Source organism: Rhinopithecus bieti, unplaced genomic scaffold, assembly GCF_001698545.2.
Source record: "Rhinopithecus bieti isolate Rb0 unplaced genomic scaffold, ASM169854v2 scaffold_62788, whole genome shotgun sequence".
NCBI lineage: Eukaryota > Metazoa > Chordata > Mammalia > Primates > Cercopithecidae > Rhinopithecus > Rhinopithecus bieti.
In genome coordinates, this window is record NW_016823884.1 from 632464 (window position 1) to 651072 (window position 18609).

Sequence of the window (18609 nt, forward strand, 5' to 3'; positions counted from 1 at the left end):
GTTTTACTTTGGACCTTTAGATATTTTAATTTGTAACCTCTTCCTTCCCCATTCCTCCATTATAGAGGCTTAAGAATTAAAATTAACCAGGATATGTTGAATAGTTTTTGGCAATTTTGAAACTCCTCAGAAAATTTGCTGGGAATTAAATTTCTAGTTTTGTGTTCTATCCATTTCTGGAAATTGCTAGAACTCCATGAGGAGTTCCATGCGTCTCTCAAAGTCCTACTAGGACATCCATTTCTAACAGTTAACTGGACTGTCACTCAAGAGCATATAGTAAATGGTCCTCATGATAATAGAAGAGGCAATGAATAATTCAACATTGTGTGACAAGCCCTGGGAGTCCACCTTCTAACATCCCTAGCTTAGAAGATCCTGGTCCTTGGTCTCAACTGATATCATGAAGGATATTGGTAAGGCATGAAGAGAGCGCTGGATGACATGACTCTCTGCCATCCTAACCCACACCAGGTCTTTGTCTGCTTCTGTGTCCCATATTGAGGCAATTCTTAAAAAATGACCAAATTATCTTTATGTTAATTTTAATTGTGGGGTTAACATTTTAGCATTGTTTGTGAGTCATTCTAAAGATCCTTGGAATAGAGTAATTCATAATTGGGCTGGGTCAAGTATTGGATCAAACATGGTGGGAAACTGGTAGTTAGAACATTAATGACTTCACTAGTTAGTGAGGCTCACAGACCGCACACACCCACATCTCCATGTGGCATTGTCTGTATTTTATGGTAGCGTATATATGTAACACTATAATTGTAGTCTCAAAATAGGAAAATGTCATGGATCTACTCTAATTATAACTATGCAATTTAAATAGGCCCTCCGTTTACACCAAGTGCAGATTTAAAATATTTTTTTCAGATTTGGAAATGATTTTCAGTAATAAATCATAGGACATGTTGGCAGAAACATTTCTCTAGGCTCTGTCTTTAATTTTGGATGTTGCTAGTATATTTCTTTTGCTCCATCATAGGCCTGCTTCTCTAAGTTGTATGAGGTTAGTAATATCTTTATGCAGAATCACAATAGCCCTATGTCATTCATCCCAGTAATGTGCATGAGCTGAAAAGTTGGCTTGTCTTACAAATGCTAAGAAAAATGTTTCATGCCAAACTTCTTAACAGTGGCCCCTTCTTAGAGAATAAATCATTCTATGTTTTCTTTAAGACTCATTGCCAACGTTTAAATATTTATAACTTCAGATGAAGCAGGAATCCTGGTTTTGAAGTCCTGGAGCATGAGCTAAAGTCTTAAACTCTATAATTAATAATAAACTACATGTTTGTACAGATACAACAGGTGTGTAGAAGATCTATGTTACCTATTTGACGAGGAGAAGTGAAAATTGAATTTTCAACATGCAGGCTGATTTTTCTGTTAGCAGAATAGAAAAGGGGGCTAATTTTTATCAGTTGAACAATTTAATCTCACCATGCAGTGGTGTCTGTCACAATGATTTGAGGGGAAAAAGTCAAGAGGCAGGCCAAGAAAAGCAGAGCAGACCAAATACAAGCATCAGAACAGTCATGCTGCAATGGCCTGGTAAATGACAAAGTCTGAGAAGTCACGAAGAGTGTGGAGCAAGACCAAAGGTCCACAGTCCCTGCAAGAGGTTTCTAACCATGGCATCTATGGGAAAGGGGTGAGCTAGGGCAAGCAACACAATTGAAGAACATAGATGCAGCACCAAAAGTTGAGAAAGGGCTCGGAACAATTAGTTTTCCTAACCTCAACTTCCTTTTGTCATTCTCCCTGGTTATTGTCAACTCCAGTAGAAGCTGACAATAGGAGTACAGGTGATGCTAACTAAAAACAACTGGAGGAGAGTGTGGACAGGGTCAGGAAAAAGTCACTGTTCTTTATAACAATTCAAAAAAAAAAAAAAAAAAAAAAAGGGAAGCACGAACTTAGTACCACTCTTGAATTCCTCCCTTAAGTCAAGTTTATTTCCAGTCTAGGAGGCAATATGTCTCTGTGCTTTATGGCCAATAGCCAAGAATCTCTCTTTTATTGTAAAGAAACGTTCATAAGGATGCAGAATGGGAATCAGAGAGCAAATGGAGAATGAAAACGTTGTGGGGCTAGCAACCACTCCTGGCCTAGCATTAAACCAGTCCCAAAGTCCCACCCAGCTCCCCAAGGTTAGTCTCCCCGATCCCCTCCATGTGAGCCTGGCAGCCTTTAGAGAAGAAAGAGTTCCTTCTCTTTGACAACTCTGGTTATAATGCAGTCATCTCTTCTACTCTCCTCGTTCCCTTGAAATGTTAGCTTTCTTTGCTCGTGCTCTCAAATACAGTTTAAGTTTGGAATCTTCATTCTTAAAGGATCAGCATTGGTTCTTCACAAGAATAGTAGTTAGAATGATTTTGATCTCTTCCATCAACTCTATCCAGACCTGTCAGCTCAGATTGCCCTGAGAGACTAATAGAAATGAGATGTGCTGATTTTTAACCCTGATGTCTGGTCAAAAGCCAGAGTGAATTCTAAAGATTTAAAGCAAATGTCTCTATCATTTAGAAAGAAATCATGGCCTGTTTAGAAACTCTTGACATAGTCTGGTAGGTATTGTATTAACTACCACTCTCTCTTCAGTAAAAAGCTCTCAATTAGTTAACTCCTTCTGGGCCATAATGAGCTAATAATGTAGATCGGTGTTGTCTAATTGACATAATGTGAGCCACAAATGTGAACTGCACATATAATGTTAAATTTTCTACTAGCCACATTGAAAACAAAGGAAAAAACAGAAAAACAACCCCCACAGGTGAAATTAATTTTAATAATACAATGTATTTATCCCAATATATCCAAAGCATAATCATTTCAACATGTAATCAATATAAACCTTATTTGTGAAATATCTTACATGTTTTTGTACTAAATATTTGAAATTCATACACTTACAGCATATTTCTATTTGGACCAGCTACATTCCAAGTGTTTAATGATCACTTTCACCAGTGGCTACCAGCCTTAAATAGAGGGCCTGGTTAGGTGGTTTTTCTTTCTCAGATTTACTGAAATTCCTTTGAGCCACTGTACGAGTCGGGTTCTCTAAAGGAACAGAACTAATAGGATAGACGAATATATAAAAGGGAATCTATTAGGAGAATTGACTCACAGGATCATAAGGTGAAGTCCCACAATAGGCATCTGCAAGCTGAGGAGCCAGAAAGCCAGTCTGAGTCTCAGAACCTCAAAAGTAGGGAAGCCAGGAGCGCAGCTTTCAGTCTGTGGCCAAAGGCCCCAGAACCCCTAGCAAGTCACTGATGTAGGCGCAAGAGTCCAAAAGCTGAAGAACTTGGAATCTGATGTTCCAGGGCAGGAAGCATCCAGCATGGGAGAAAGATGGAGACCAGAAGACAGCCAGTGTAGTCCTTCCATGTTCCTCTGCCTGCTTTTATTCTAGCTGCCCTGGCAGCTGATTAGATGGTGCCCACCCAGATTGAGGATGGGTCTGCCTCTCCCACTTCACTGACTCAAATGTTAATCTCCTTTGGCAACACCCTCACAGACACACTCAGGAACAATACTTTACATCCTTCAATCCAATCAAGTTGACACTCTGTATTAACCATCACAGCCACACAGCTCTCTAAAACAAATTTATTTTCTAAGCCCTATGTAATTTATTTTTATGACTTTAAAATATATATTGCAGATAAGTTCAGACTCTTTTTCATTGATTGCGATTCAAATTCCTTCAAATTTCTTCCTTTATCCAAGTGGATGGCTATCTTTGTTCATCTACTCGATTCCATCTCCTCACTCCCACTCTCTCCCAGAGAAGAATTTTTCATAAATTTAGAGGGCCACACATTTTTCCCAAGGTGCTAAGATTTGCTCCAGATAGATCATTAGGGCTTTCTGCAACCTAACCTACAACTTGACCCCAGCCCACACCATCCTCATTAGAAGGCAGCCTACAGAGCATCAGCATAAAAAGCTGAATTTTTTAAAGGAGAATGCCCTTCCACAGGACAGAGACAGCAGTACAAGAATCTAAGGATTACAGGTCACACTTTCTAAAACTCAGCAGATCTCTCTGGAATCAGTGCAGTAGACTTGAAAAATCAATTTTTCTAGTTATGCAAATGAGCTTAACTGGCTTTACTTTAAATAGAGAAGATTGACAATGTTGGATCAGTCCTTTTTTATTCCAATCAAATGCAGAGTAATATAAACACAGTATGAGCAGAAGAAAGTTGGGTAGAAAATTTATCTAATATATACTATATAAGAGTTCTCCTCTGAGTGCAATTCCTTCTGCAGGAGGTTGCCCTATTAGTGTTCTTTTCTTCTGGGTCTGGTGTAGTGCCCAGCACCTACTAGGTCTCAATAAATATTTGTTGGATTAGTAAACAAAATACCCAACTTTAAAAATTTCCATTGTGTGTACTATATGATTAATATTGAAAGGTACTCAATTAGCACAGGATGAAGAATGCATGGTCCAGCTAAATTGTTGTTAGCCGAATAATTGTTAAATTACTGTAATTTTTAAAAGAAGTTGGAAAACAATTCCCCACCACCAGCAGCCCTGCCCCCACTGCTCAATCCCTCCCTCATTATCCCACCTCTCAAGATCTACTCACTGAAGAACAAGGGCCTGGCACCTTCACTGGCCATCAGTTCTAATTGGGCACATTCTGGCTGGCAATGTCTGGATGAAAATATTTTGAATATAATTCTCAAGTGTGTGTTGAACCAAACCCTTTGGAAACGGATGACGTAAAGTGCCTTAAGTTATATTTATTGTCCATGAAAAAACACTCCTGATAGAAACTTTAAAAAGTTTTTTATTGCTGATATGTTTTCATAAGACTCTGGAATATACTGTGAAAGAAACTAATTGTACATAGGGATCCTTTTGTGAAAATAAATTTCATTTTGATTTAATATAAACCCATTAAAACATCTCATTTATCTCTCTTACAATTGATTTTCTTATATTGTTCAAAGGTTTTCTGTACAAATTTGGCATTGCAGAGGTATGTTTAAAATAGTATGGGAAAAACAAATTATCAGAGTTTATCGGGGTGGGGAATATTTACAAATCCTCAACTAAACTTGTGCTGTTTGGTCACACAAAGACAAAAACGTGAAAGAATACCTGGAAAAATACTTGAGACAAAGAGAGAAGAAATAAAGCTATTAGTCATGGACAATTCTGATGCATTTTGTACAGGTGTAACTTTCTGTACTACATTGTGTTATTATTTACCTTGCAGATAAATCCTCCCTTCCATTTTGAGTTTTGAAAGGGGAAAAATAGACAAATTATGAGAAGATTAATAAACCAACAAAGATGAAATACATTCAAAGAACTCTCATAACCTGACTATGTGTTCTTAAGCTCTCTCTGAAGTTTTGATATAATCAAGTGAATAAATAATTTAAAAAATCTTAGGTAATACATTTGTAAGAACATATCTTATTGCAGATAATTTGTTTTACAAAATTATGCTTCAATACATGACAGGAAATTGAATTTTATTAGACAACTAAACCCACAAATAAACAAGGTGAGACTGTTTTTACCAAATTGGGAGCTAGAGATCTTGTGAAGATTTTATTAGCAACTATCAGCTGGTCCCAACAAATAATTATGACTAAGCACGGGAAGTCAGTAGTGTGTTTTAATATAGTCAAAAAGCTCTCAATACAAATTAGTGTCAGGGTTCAAACATATACATTCCAAACTGCTTTGCCTTGGGATAAATCCTATCTTCATACCACTAGTCTCATGAATTTCAACCCTCCATAGTAAGTTTATAGTAAGACAAAAGATAAATAAAGACATAGGGCATCCAGTAAAGTCATGGAGCCCTGTGAAATCTTTACCCTGAGGATTAAAGAAGCAGGTGGTAGGATAATCAGATCTTATTTGTGGACCTGGTTTTCTCAGATACAGTTTGTGCTTTATCAAATGTTTTCTCCAACTTTTATACTTTTCAAATCTTTTTTCCTCTCTCTTCAAAATCTTTATTAGACTCTCCCTTAAAAATACTGTTTCTTTTAATAATTCAGAGTATTGACGATCCAACAGATTCTTAAAGATGCAACATAAAAATAGTTGGATGTGCCAAATAAACTCCTGTATTAAGGTACTATAATTTTATTTTTCACCATATAAAGAGTGCATCATCTGAGAAAGATATTTGGGAAGTAATTACCAAAGAAACTTCCACATAAAAAATGAGGATAGTTGCTAGTCAATCCATTCCTTATTTCAAAACCATTGTGTAATGGATTATAAAACAATTTTTATAGCCTATCTTTAAGAATCACAGTGGACTAATTTACACTCCACCAACAGTGTAAAAACATTCCTATTTCTCCATAGCCTCACCAGCATCTGTTGTTTCCTGACTTGTTAATAATTGCCATTCTAACTGGTGTGAAATGGTATCTCGTGGTTTTGATTTGCGCTTTTCTAATGACCAGTGATACTGAACTTTTTTTCATATGTTTATTGGCCGCATGAATGTCTTCTTCTGAAAAGTGTCTGTTTATATCCTTTGCCCACTTTTTGATGCAGTTGTTTTTTTTTCTTGTAAATTTTTTAAAGTTCATTGTAGATTCTGGATATTAGCCCTTGTCAGATGGATAGATTGCAAGAATTTTCTCTCATTCTATAGGTTGCCTGTTTACCCTGATGCTAGTTTATTTTGCTGTGCAGAAGCTCTTTAGTTTATTTGGATCCCATTTGTCAATGTTGGATTTCCTCAAGGATCTAGAACCAGAAATACCATTTGACCAGCAGTCCCATTACTGGGTCTATACTCAAAGGATTATAAGTCATTCTACTATAAAGACACATGCACACGTATGTTTATTGCAGCACTATTCACAATAGCAAAGACTTGGAACCAACCCAAATGCCCATCAATGATAGACTACTAGATAAAGAAAATGTGGCACTTACACACCATGGAATACTATGCAGCCATAAAAAAGAATGAGACCATGTCTTTTGCAGGGACCTGGGTGAAGCTGGAAGCTCAGCAAACTAACACAGGAACAGAAAACCAAACACCACATATTCTCACTCGTAAGTGGGAGTTGAACAATGAGAACACATGGAGACAGGGAGGGGAACATCACACACCGGGGCTTGTCGGTAGGTGGGAGGCAAGGGGAGAGGGAACATTAGGACAGATACCTAATGCGTGCAGGGCTTAAAACCTAGATGACAGGTTGATAGATGCAGCAAACTAACATGGTGCATGTATACCTATGTAACAAACCTGCACATTCCTCACATGTATGCCGGTACTTATAATAAAATAAAAATAAATAAATAAATTAAAAAAAGAATCACAGTGGAATGAGGGGGCCTTAATTCTTGGAGTTGGGAAAGACATTAGAAATAATCTAGTCTGTGTTGTTCATTTTCTAAATGAGGGAACTGAGGCCCGCAAAGTTCCAATCACTTTTACAAGATTATACATCTAGGTACTGGTAAAGCTAAAACTCCTCCCTAGGATTCCTGCCCTCTATTCCAGCACTGTGTGCATTATACCATTCTACATCTTCTCTAGTAGTAAAAATAAAGGTATCATTGCAGAACATTCCACTTTTGAATGATACACATTCAAAATCCACTATCCAGTATGCGTATATAGCCTTAAATGAGAGTCTAGCCTAGAACACAGCAACTGGCAATGTGTTGTTTTCTCAGTTACTTCAATTTCTCTCTATGGAGTCTCCATCTGTCCAGAAAAACATACGTATTTTGATGAAAACCTTAAAATTCTAAGGAAAAATCACTTGACGGCTAATGTTAGATACATTTAAAAAGAGAAAGCAAATAAACTTTTGTCAATAAGTAAGGGAAAGGATTATAGAGTAAGCTCTCCAAAGAATAGACTATTCGGTTCCAACCCCTCTCTGAGGTATGTTAGATACATTTTAAAAAAGCAAATAAATTTTTGTCAAAGTATAAGGAAAAGAATTATAGAGTAAGCTCTCCAAAGAATAGATTATTCGGTTCCAATGTCTCTCTGAGGTGTGTTGAGGTTCCTCTGCACTCACGGGGGCATTAGAAGATTGGTTCTTTTTCTTCTAGTGCATCACGTGCATAGAGTAGTATCAAAAATTGGTTTGGACACAGGAGTCCATCTTAAAGTGGATCATGTGTGACCTCGTACGTTGTTCCCACAGTTAGGTAAACTCCTTCCTCTTCTCTTCCAACTCCCGTGCCAAAGCCCTCTGAAAATCCCATATGTTATTGTTTTGCAAAACTCAAATCCTGTACATTTGTCCTTGAATATGACAGTAATGTATAGTTTATTTTCCAGATGGAGAAAGTCTTTGTCATAAAAATCAATAACTTTAAAATATGTATATTAGTTAACAGTAACTTGGAAGTGATTCAAAGGAAAAATAAAGCTATTTTCACCATTAGTAAGTCCAAGGGACTCATAAAACTTTCAGTGGTGTTTGAATCAAAATATAGGCTGCTCTCTCTTCAATTAATGGAAGTTGCATAGGAATGTAAGATGGTCTTACTTTATGTAAGTTCTTAAAATGTTTTATATTTTTATTATGTATTGCCTTTAGTTTAAATTTCTACATAAAACTAAATGACTGAGACATATTTTTTAATCTACATATTCAAACAGTATTTCTCACTAAATATAAAGAGCAAAGTATATTAATTTCAGATATCCCAAACTTGACAATATGTTAAGGTTATGTATATTATTAGTTTTTCTATATAACTCTCATGCTAAACTGATATTTAATTAAAAATATTATTATATTTTAGGTCACAATTTGGCTCCCTAAAATCTAAAAAGAAAAACATTTTAAAAACCTAATAGAAAGATTTCTGAGAATTTTAATGAAAGTTAAAGTGGACTAAAGCCATTAAGCTCTACAGGAAAGTAGATTTCACTGTCTGGATTAAATTAAGAGTTGCCTTAAAATTACATATTTTGATATATAAAATATTTTTTCAGAACGTTAAATACATGTCTATAATAACATTGCTTTAAAAGTGAAACCAATTAATTTTGTTTCATTATTCAAACTGGGAAAAATACTAGAACAGTAAAAAAAAAGTAATGAAATAAAATACATAGGTGGTGGCTGATTTATGTCATTTTTAGTCTTTTAGCTATTTTACACGACTTTTGGTTTAATAATTTAGCATAGTATTACAAGTAAAAATCAAACTTTCTCTCTGCGTATCCAATTTCTTTCTGACCATGCCACTTCCATGTGTTCTCTCAGATATGAGTTAACAAGGCAAAGGAGCAGAGAAGCTATGACTCTCCTTGCTGCAGAAGGAAAATGCTCCTAGCGAACATCTGCTTTGGGTAAAGTAATTTAATTGCAAAGATCATGGTGGTATGTTGAGATTTATTTCGAGGGAAGAGCAAGGAAGTAAAAGAGGGCAGTGGGAACCCTTGACACCCTCCTTCCTTATGGAATTTTATCATCAGCGGTGAAAGGGCCAAGAAAAATCTGTCTTCTTTTGCTTTCCTTTGTATCAATTTCCTCTCCTGAAATAAGGAAGTCTAAACAAAATAGTCTGGACTTTGAAATATTTTATAAATGTATGAAATATTTTATGTATATCTTTTTCTGTACACACATGTGCAAAACACACACACACACACACATACACACACACACATACACACACACACACACATACACACACACACACACACACACACACACACACACACACACACACACAGTCTAGCCCCTGCCATATTTAGATGTGTTCTCTGAACAGTAAAATCCACCTTAGCTTATAAAGGCTGCTAATTTTCCTGAGATTTCCAAGCCTATTTAAATCTATAGAACGAGTGAATGTCATTAAATGAATCTGTAGGCTCAGGATCAGTGGTTCACCTATATACCTCCAAGACCAATAATAAAAAGCATTCTAACCAAGGCTTATGTTGGGGCAGTGCTCATTTAGGAAGTAACATGGACTAGACTGTGATTTATGGAGAAACAGTGGCATAGATACATGTAGAGAGAGAGAGAGAAGTTGACTGACTGCAGCAGAAATCTGCTGTTGTACAATCTGTTCAGATACTTGGCATCATTAAAACATTTATGGAACAATGTCTATTGTGTAAGTCACTAGCATGATTTTTTAGAGATTGTGGTTGAGATAGTAAATATTCAGAATTTAGGGCATTCATCAGACCTACTAAGACGGACAGGCAGGGAGCACACAGTGGTGTTATAGATGTCAGTAGGTTCCTGGGGTGCCCAGGTTAGTTCTTCTCTTTCAACTATTCCAGCTGCCTCTCAGATACATACATGAACTAAGAACAACTCTTTCCACTTAGAGAAGTGGAAGGAAGCAAGGAGAGTCTTATGATACCATTTTGAATGAAATAAAAAACGTGGACTCCATGAGAAGTCAAGCAGATTCAAAACATGCAAATGAATAGATTGAAGTAGATGCTAGGTGATGTCTCCCAACACATACTTCAAGGCTGACCAGTGAGTTGTGAGACTCATCCGTGGAGGCTCGAAATAGATCTTGACATGCAAGTCCTTTCCTTCATTCCTACATGTGGGTGGTCTGAATGTTCTTGGACCACTTCTATGTTCTTGTATCACTGGAGGTCACTCAATAAATCTGAAGTGCATTGTTGATAGTTGCTAACATTTGGTATGCATAAACTAAAATTAGCATGATACTTAAGTTTGCTAAAGACTTTAATTCCATAATCCTAATAGATTTCCAGTGATTGAACAATATTATACAGCTCCTTTTGCACAGGAGCTAATAAATGGTAAAAGTCAAAACTAGAAGCATTTCTCACACTAGCATAGTGTTCTTAATAGTCCACTCAGCTAAATAATGGGTTGGATCACAAAAACATAATTTTACATACCTTCATAGTCCAGAATAGGAGCCCAAATGTAAGAAAACTCGCATAGGAGTAGAAATTGTACACTTTTAGACTTCATTTTGAAATACCAGATGCAAAGTACAGAATTAGAGAGTCTTTGATATATATCTATATAATATACATAAAAATATATATATTCATGATAAACAAAATCACATTTTAGTAGGAATATTGATGAACTTGACTTTGTGCAGGGAAGGATGAATGGTCTGGGAAATATAAAGTTGAAAGAACTGAATATGGAGAAAGGATTTAGAGTAAGTAGTTGTCAGACGGAAAAGAGATTCATTATTCTGTAGGGTTCCGTGGCTTCATTTGTGAAAATACAGGGAAGAGATGTGTTAGACAATTCCATAAAAGGGGATACTTTCTTCTGCATCTCAGTTTCCTACTCTGAAAGATTATAATTTTATTAATCTTTGGGCCAGAAACAATGAGGGAACATCTACTTAGCATCTAAAATCGTGAGAACACGTAGGGAATGATGTGCTGTTCCCAGTTCCCCTATTTGAATGAGGGACTAGTTTTACTAATTACTGGAAGTGCTGCTGACTGACAGCTCTCAGGTATCACAAGGCTGTGGATTGGTACATCCAGAATCAGACACGTGTAAGGCTAGGACACACAAATAAGCTGCAGGTAGTCCAGATCTTAGAAACCCCATGATACCTATCACTGATGCCCCAGTGCCTCTCTCTCTGCTTATTCCTGTTACAATATCAAGGAGACTCATTTTACAGCGAAGGAAATGGGGCAGTGGGCACAGGTCCATGGAATCTTGTGTCCCATACCACACCTCCAGAAGCTGCAGGCTGACCAACCTAATCATTTAGGGTGCTGCATACTCTCTGATAGTTTTATGATGTTGTGCCCCCAGTGGATAGAATGAATGGGCTTGAGAACCACCATTCTTTTGTCCTCTTGGAGAAATTTTGCTTCCCTTTCCCAAATCTCTGGGGTTCTGTGTATTTGCATGTCTTGGTTCCCAAAAAGGAAGTGTTTCCAGCAAGTGGCCCAGTATGCATCCCACTGAACCTAAAGCTACACTGCTACCTACACACTTCAGAATCCTCAGGCCAAGGTGCCAGCAGGCAAGATGAAGGGTTGCCATCATGGCAGACATAATTTACCATGATCATCAGAAGGAGGCACAGCTGATGACACATGACAGGGGCAGGCAGGAATGTGCTTGGCAAGCAGGTGATCCACTTGGGCATTCCTTGCCCAATTTTGATGGCAAATGGATGTGTGCTGCCACCTGAGAGGAACATGATGACAAGATGTTCATATAACTCAGGGATGAAAGTCTAGGTCATGCCACCAGGTAAATTGCTCAGAACAGCAGAAGTGAGAACTGAGGGTGAGCAGTGTCTGGAATGGACAGAAGAAGACAGTGAGTATTGGTGGTGGCCTTGAGACCAGTAATGTGGGCTATCGTTTGTCCTGTCCCTTTCCTTTTATCAGCTTTCCTTAGGAAAAGAATTCCATCAGAATCATGGATGAAAAGAATTCCATCAAATCATGCTTTGAGAACTTCAATCCCTCCTCAGGCTCCAACGTCACCTGCTATTCCAAGTCACTAACATCTTTCGCCTAAAACAGTGTCTTGTCTCACAGGCCCGCCATTATCCACCACATCACAGCTAGAGGGAACTGCCAGCAACAGAAGTCAGATCATGTAATTTTTTTCTGCTAAAAACACCCCCAGCGGTTTTCCATTGCCCATAAAATCAACTTGAACTTCATGGCCCCAGGCTGCTACACAGACCCCCTCTCCTATCACTCTCCCTTCTGCTCACGTGGGCCAGCCATATTGGCTTCATTCTCTCTTGAGCATGCCAAACTCCTTTCGTATCAGGAGCTTGCTCTACCCTTCTGTGCCTCGGATGCACTTTCTCCTGATCGTCACCTGGCTGATGGTGTCACCTCCTTTATGTCTCTGCCCAGATGTCACTTCCTCAGAGGGGTCTTTCTAGACACTATATCTAAAATACCCTATGTCATACACTACAACCTAACTGATTAGTTGGCTTTATTTTTTTTCATTGTACATGTAACAATTTCTAATGAGATTATTTTATTATTAATATGTGATTTAGGTATTAACTATTATTTAGGTATTACTGTGAGAATTCCCCACTTAGTGTAGGCTACATACATGATAATAAGTCTTTATCTCTCTTGTTTATCTTTATATCTCTAGCACCAAGAATAACGCCTGGCATGTGCTAATTCCTCAGTCATTATTTATTGAATAAATGAATGATGCATATATAATATTTACTAAAGATTGACCAATGGGTACTTTAGTGAATTTGTTGCCATCGTTTGCAGTGTTTTTGGTTGCTTTCCCTTTTAAAGAATAAGCCCAAACTAGGGACCCCTCTTAAGAATATTATGAATGAAAAATCTGTATATTTATCATATTTTTTAAAACTATGCTTATTACATGACTAGGGTATATAGTATATTACCCTGAAAAAACTTCTGCTCTCCAGCCATCTCTTAAAAGAAAGATGAGGTACTATCTTTAAAAGAATTGAAGTTACATGGACCAAATCACAGCATGGCTTATCTGCTTCCTCTCTCCCTCAAAGGGAAGATTCTCTCTGAGACTCAGAAGTATCTGGTTAAATTTTATCTGAAGACAGCTTACTTGGGACAACATGCATTCACCTACTGTGGTAGACAGAATCTTCCTGGAAGATGTCCATGTCCTTCCTGGAACCTGTGAATATGTTAACTTATATGGCAACAGGCATTCTGCAGATGTGATTGACAACCTTAAGTTATCCTGGGTTATTCAGGCAGGCCCAATGTAATCACAACGGTCCTGGTAGGAGGTCAGAAGAGCTGGTGATGTGACAATAGACGCAGGTCAGAGTTATGTGGCGATGAGCCAAGGGGTATCGGCTTCCTCTGGAAGCTAGGAAAGAAAGGAACAGACTCTCTCTTGAAGCTTCCAGAAAAAACTGGCTGTGCAAATACTCCATAGGACTCATTTTGGCCTTCTTATCTGCAGAGCTGGTAAGATAATGAATTTGTGTTGTTAAAGCCACTAGGTTTGTGATGATTTATTACAACAGCAATAGAAAATGAATACACCTACATTACCTTGACCACAATTTCGGGTGAAGACACTAGTTAAATATTTGCCTGACACTCACTCTCTACATTTAGGCATAAGAAAAGCTCTTCAGACTGTGGTTTTGAGGCAAAGTATCACTTTGCCTCAAAAGAGAGTACAGATCCTCTTCAGCATATAAGTTTAGTTTAAGCTTAAGCATACTTTATATCTTAAAATTTTTAATGTATCTACTCAAATCTAGTCTAAATCTAGTGTAGTGACTCTGAGCAAAAGGCATGATTCTAATGAAAGCACAGCAAAAAATCTCAAGGATTGCATGTGTAGTTTGAGAAAGGCATGGCTTTGTTTCAAATGAAATGAAATCAGATCATGAGATTTAAGATTGAGAAATGCTGACTTAGAGGCACTGAGACTTGTCTACATTTCCTGGGAAATTCCTCTTACACTTTGTTTTTCCTCTTCACTATCATTATGGCAGTTTCCTATTGTATTACATTTATTTAATTCCTTAACTACACCATTGATTCTTCTATGATTAGGATTATGCCTTAATCATTTATATAATTCACACTTAGCATAGGGATAATGATTTAGTTTATGCTCAATACGTGTTTAATAAATTTGAATTATTATTCTGGGATTTTAGGACCTTTTGCTGAATACCTATAATTTTAAGATTCTTTGCCAAATATTGTATAATTTTCACCACGCAGATGCCAATGAAAACATTTGGTACATCTGATCAATAAATAATTGTTTGGCTCTATTAAAAACTACACACTTGTATCCTGTGTCCAATTTTTATCTCCCAATTATTTGATAAATCTTCGTTGATTGTTTTATTTAAAAGTTATTTTTTCTAGAATGTTAATGACAGAGCCTTTAGAAATAGTTAAATTACATTGTAATAAGATTAATTTTTTATTTTGTTGGTTGGCCTCTCAGGGCTTTTTTCCATTTTGGCCTTCAGAAATCAACAAATGAAATTATGAAACTATTTCTTCCCTTATTCTTTCACATCTTTGCTCCCTATGTTTTTCTTTTGCCTCATCCAAGTGGGAATTCTCTCACCTGGATTTTAACTGTTCTGATTTGTAGCTGGCTCTTTTCCATAATGTACTTATGTCTTATTTTATCTGTAAACTAGTATGTTAATCTGGACCCTAGAATCTTTTAAGCGACATAATCACTTACAATGTTATTAATATCTCCTTTGGAAAACACTGTATTGATCTGAGAGTTTCAATCTGATTTGTCCTGGAATCATAAATTTCACTGAGTTACTAACTTTAGCTATCACCATTCTTACTCTCCATGTCCCTGTTCAGACAGAACAGGGGCCAGAAAGGGTTCTTAATCTCTTCCTTATATATATCAAAAATAAAAACCAGAAGCTTCACTGGGAAAGGTTACTACCCCATTGGATTTTTAATTCAAGTGATCATAATTTAATAAAACTAAATTTTGTACATTCTTTATAGACTAAGTTTTGTCTGAAAGTAGGTAACTTTGAGGTAGAGCAACTAACGCTTAAAAAAGGGACTTCCTTTATTACCAGCTGAGGAGTATTTTGAATATTGATCACAGCTAATAATTCCTGAGAATGCATTTACTTTTAGAATATTAACTATTTTGATCATACAGAATTTTTTTTTTTGCATTGAGAAATGGAAATCTCCATTCTTCCTATAGTGAAAGTGCATGACACATAACAGTCCAGTAATTTTATCACTTTCACTCATAAAATAATTGCAGAGTGGGAAAAGACATCCCACCAAAGGAAAAAAAAAGTAAGGAGAAAACCCATGTTAAGTAATGAAATATCTAACTGTAGAAATGTTTTTAAAAGTAGCATCGTTCCTTTAAATTTAATGCTGACCACAATGCTTTGTAATTTTCCTTACGAAAACTGGATTTTCCCAGCATGACACCCAGTGCTGGCATCAATATCAGACGCTTAAAAATACTCATGCCAAGGAGTTAACAGGAAATATCTTGGCAAATTCAGAGTCAAAAGGAAAGCACGAAATTGTCAGAACGCATATCGTGTTTCTCAGAATTATCTGTATCATGTTGGAAGTTTTTATACGGAAGTGTGTGTTGACACAAATGATTAAGGCCAGGATTCCTACAATTGACAGGAAAATGACCTATAAATAATGACCTCTGATGGACTTGTCATGCAGTCATTAAGTGAAATATTCTAGTACCAGTTTCCTCTCTTTGGTATCCCAGTTTCCGGCTTCTGTGAAGTACTTTTCCTTTGCGAAGATCACTCATTTTACCTGAGAGACCATCAGATTTTCTCTGGGCTTTATGAAATGATAATTTCATTTACTCTCTTAGCAGATAACAGTATCAATTGAGTTTCACAGCCTCTTTGGAACACATTTTACTTACACAAAATTTTTTTCTGAAGAACCTCTTATTTCTATTGCTACCTAAAATGCAAAGTAAACTGCTTGAAATATTGAAAGTTTAGAATTTTTTCAAGTTTAAGATAAAAGTTAATTTTAAAGTCATTAAGCAACTAGTTTGCCTATTATTTTATATAATGTATTATCAATTTTCATTAAATTAATACATTTCAATATAGTTCCTTGGGAAATGGTATTCAGAAACTTGCAAATGAGATAATATTGTAATTCAATTGTCTCACCATATATGTATATCATAAATGAAATGTAAATTTCTAAAAAACTAATTTTATTAAGCAACCTGAGGACAGTGAAAGAAATCATAGTTCACTTCTAATTTTCATAGGATCCATTCAAGCTTTCTTCTCTTTTGTCATTTCTCCTTCTAACCCCAAAACACCCTATGAACCAGTGGTCTATTCCTTCTTCTTTCCCTTCCTTTCTTCAAGTCTGTGGGTAAGAGATTGCAGAGGAAAAGTAATAGGTGATAGCCCTGTCTTCTAAACCCACAAGCAAGATGCATGGATTTAAGCACTTAAAGGAAAAGAAAAATAAAGAATTTGAAACCATGTCACAATATCACCATATTATATTACATCAACATAAAGTATGGTAGAAGCATACATATAATTGAGCCCGAGAAACACTTACAGGATCGAAACTGACAGCTGCACCACCAAAGAGATAATCAGTACCCTATAAATTCCACATTTCATGACTTATATTGCTAATTCTAAATGCTAATCTTGGGATAACATTTTTTAGGAGCACTTTTTTAAAAATTTAAATTTAAATTAAATTTATTTATTTTTTGAGGCAGAATTTTGCTCTTGTCCCCCAGGCTGGAGTGCAGTGGCGCGATCTCAGCTAACTACAACCTCTCTATCCTGGATTCAAGCAATTCTCCTGCCTCAGCCTCCTGAGTAGCTGGGATTACAGACATGTGCCACCATGCCCAGCTAATTTTTTTGTATTTTTACTAGAAATGGGTTTTCACCATGTTGGTCAGGCTGCTCTCAAACACCTGGCCTCAGGTGATCCTCCGACCTAGGCCTCCCAAAGTGCTGGGATTATAACCTGGCCTTAGGAGCACTTTTAAAATGACTGCTTTTAAAACTCCCACATAAACAATCTCACATTAAAAGATATGTAAGGAAGAAATAATATATTGATACTGTAACAAGGTATAGCAGTTCAAAATGAGAAGGACCTTACACTTATTTCATTTAAACTTCTCATTTTAGAGCCAATGAAAGTGAACTTGAGAGAACTCGGGGCCAATGCAACTTGCCTACACCCACAGAATCAAACTGGTCCCTAATCAACGAGAATCTGACAGAACATGTTGTCTATTCTGAAAGCCAATTCTAATCATGAGCCTTGGATTAATATCTCCCTGGAACTTGCAATTTCTGCCCTCTCCCTCTGCCTCCTCATACATTCTCTTTGGATGGCATGTGTATCAATCAACATTGCCGTGTGGTTTATGCTAGAGGCTGGAGACTACGAGTAGGGGAATAAGACGCAACACCTACCTTTATAAAAGACAATCGGCCGGGCACAGTGGCTCACGTCTGTAATCCCAGCACTTTGGGAGGCCGAGGCGGGCGGATCACGAGGTCAGGAGATTGAGACCATCCTGGCTAACACGGTGAAACCCTGTCTCTACTAAAAATACAACAAATTAGCTGGGCGTGGTAGTGGGCGCCTGTAGTCCCAGCTACTCTGGAGGCTGAGGCAAGAGGATGGCCTGAACCCGGGAGGCGGAGCTTGCAGTTAGCCAAGATGGTGCCACTGCACTCCAGCCTGGGCGGCAGAGCAAGACTCCGTCTCAAAAAAATAAAATAAAATAAAATAAAATAAAATAAAGACTCACAATCATGAAGGAGAGATAAACACGCACACATAAAAGGAAAGGAGAAATTCAATACTTGACAGTGAAGTCTGGTGCCATCCAGCAGAGTCCTAATTGGAGTCTCTTGAGCTATTATCTTTGTCCCTTGAACCACTTTGATCAAGGCTTCATGAATAACCTTTCTAGAGCACCTCTCTGACTCTACTTTTTTCCTACTTGAAATCATCAAATGGGTGGCCATATCAGAAAAAAAATCTAGTCGGCCCTTAACACAATACAATGCGAACCCTCCTTCCACCCTTTCTCCAAATCTTTTCCTAGGGTTAGGTCTCATTA

The 18609-nt window shown here is 37.1% G+C and overlaps 1 long non-coding RNA gene across 1 annotated transcript; it reads right to left on the bottom strand.

The window, feature by feature from the left end:
* Positions 1–6828: 6828 nt before the first annotated feature.
* LOC108521928 (uncharacterized) lies at positions 6829–18002 on the bottom strand. The gene is made up of 4 exons (XR_001883316.1): positions 17954–18002; positions 13590–13937; positions 10896–11146; positions 6829–7736 (listed from the first exon to the last, which is right to left on the bottom strand). It is a non-coding gene; the product is annotated as an uncharacterized LOC108521928 (long non-coding RNA).
* Positions 18003–18609: the final 607 nt, after the last annotated feature.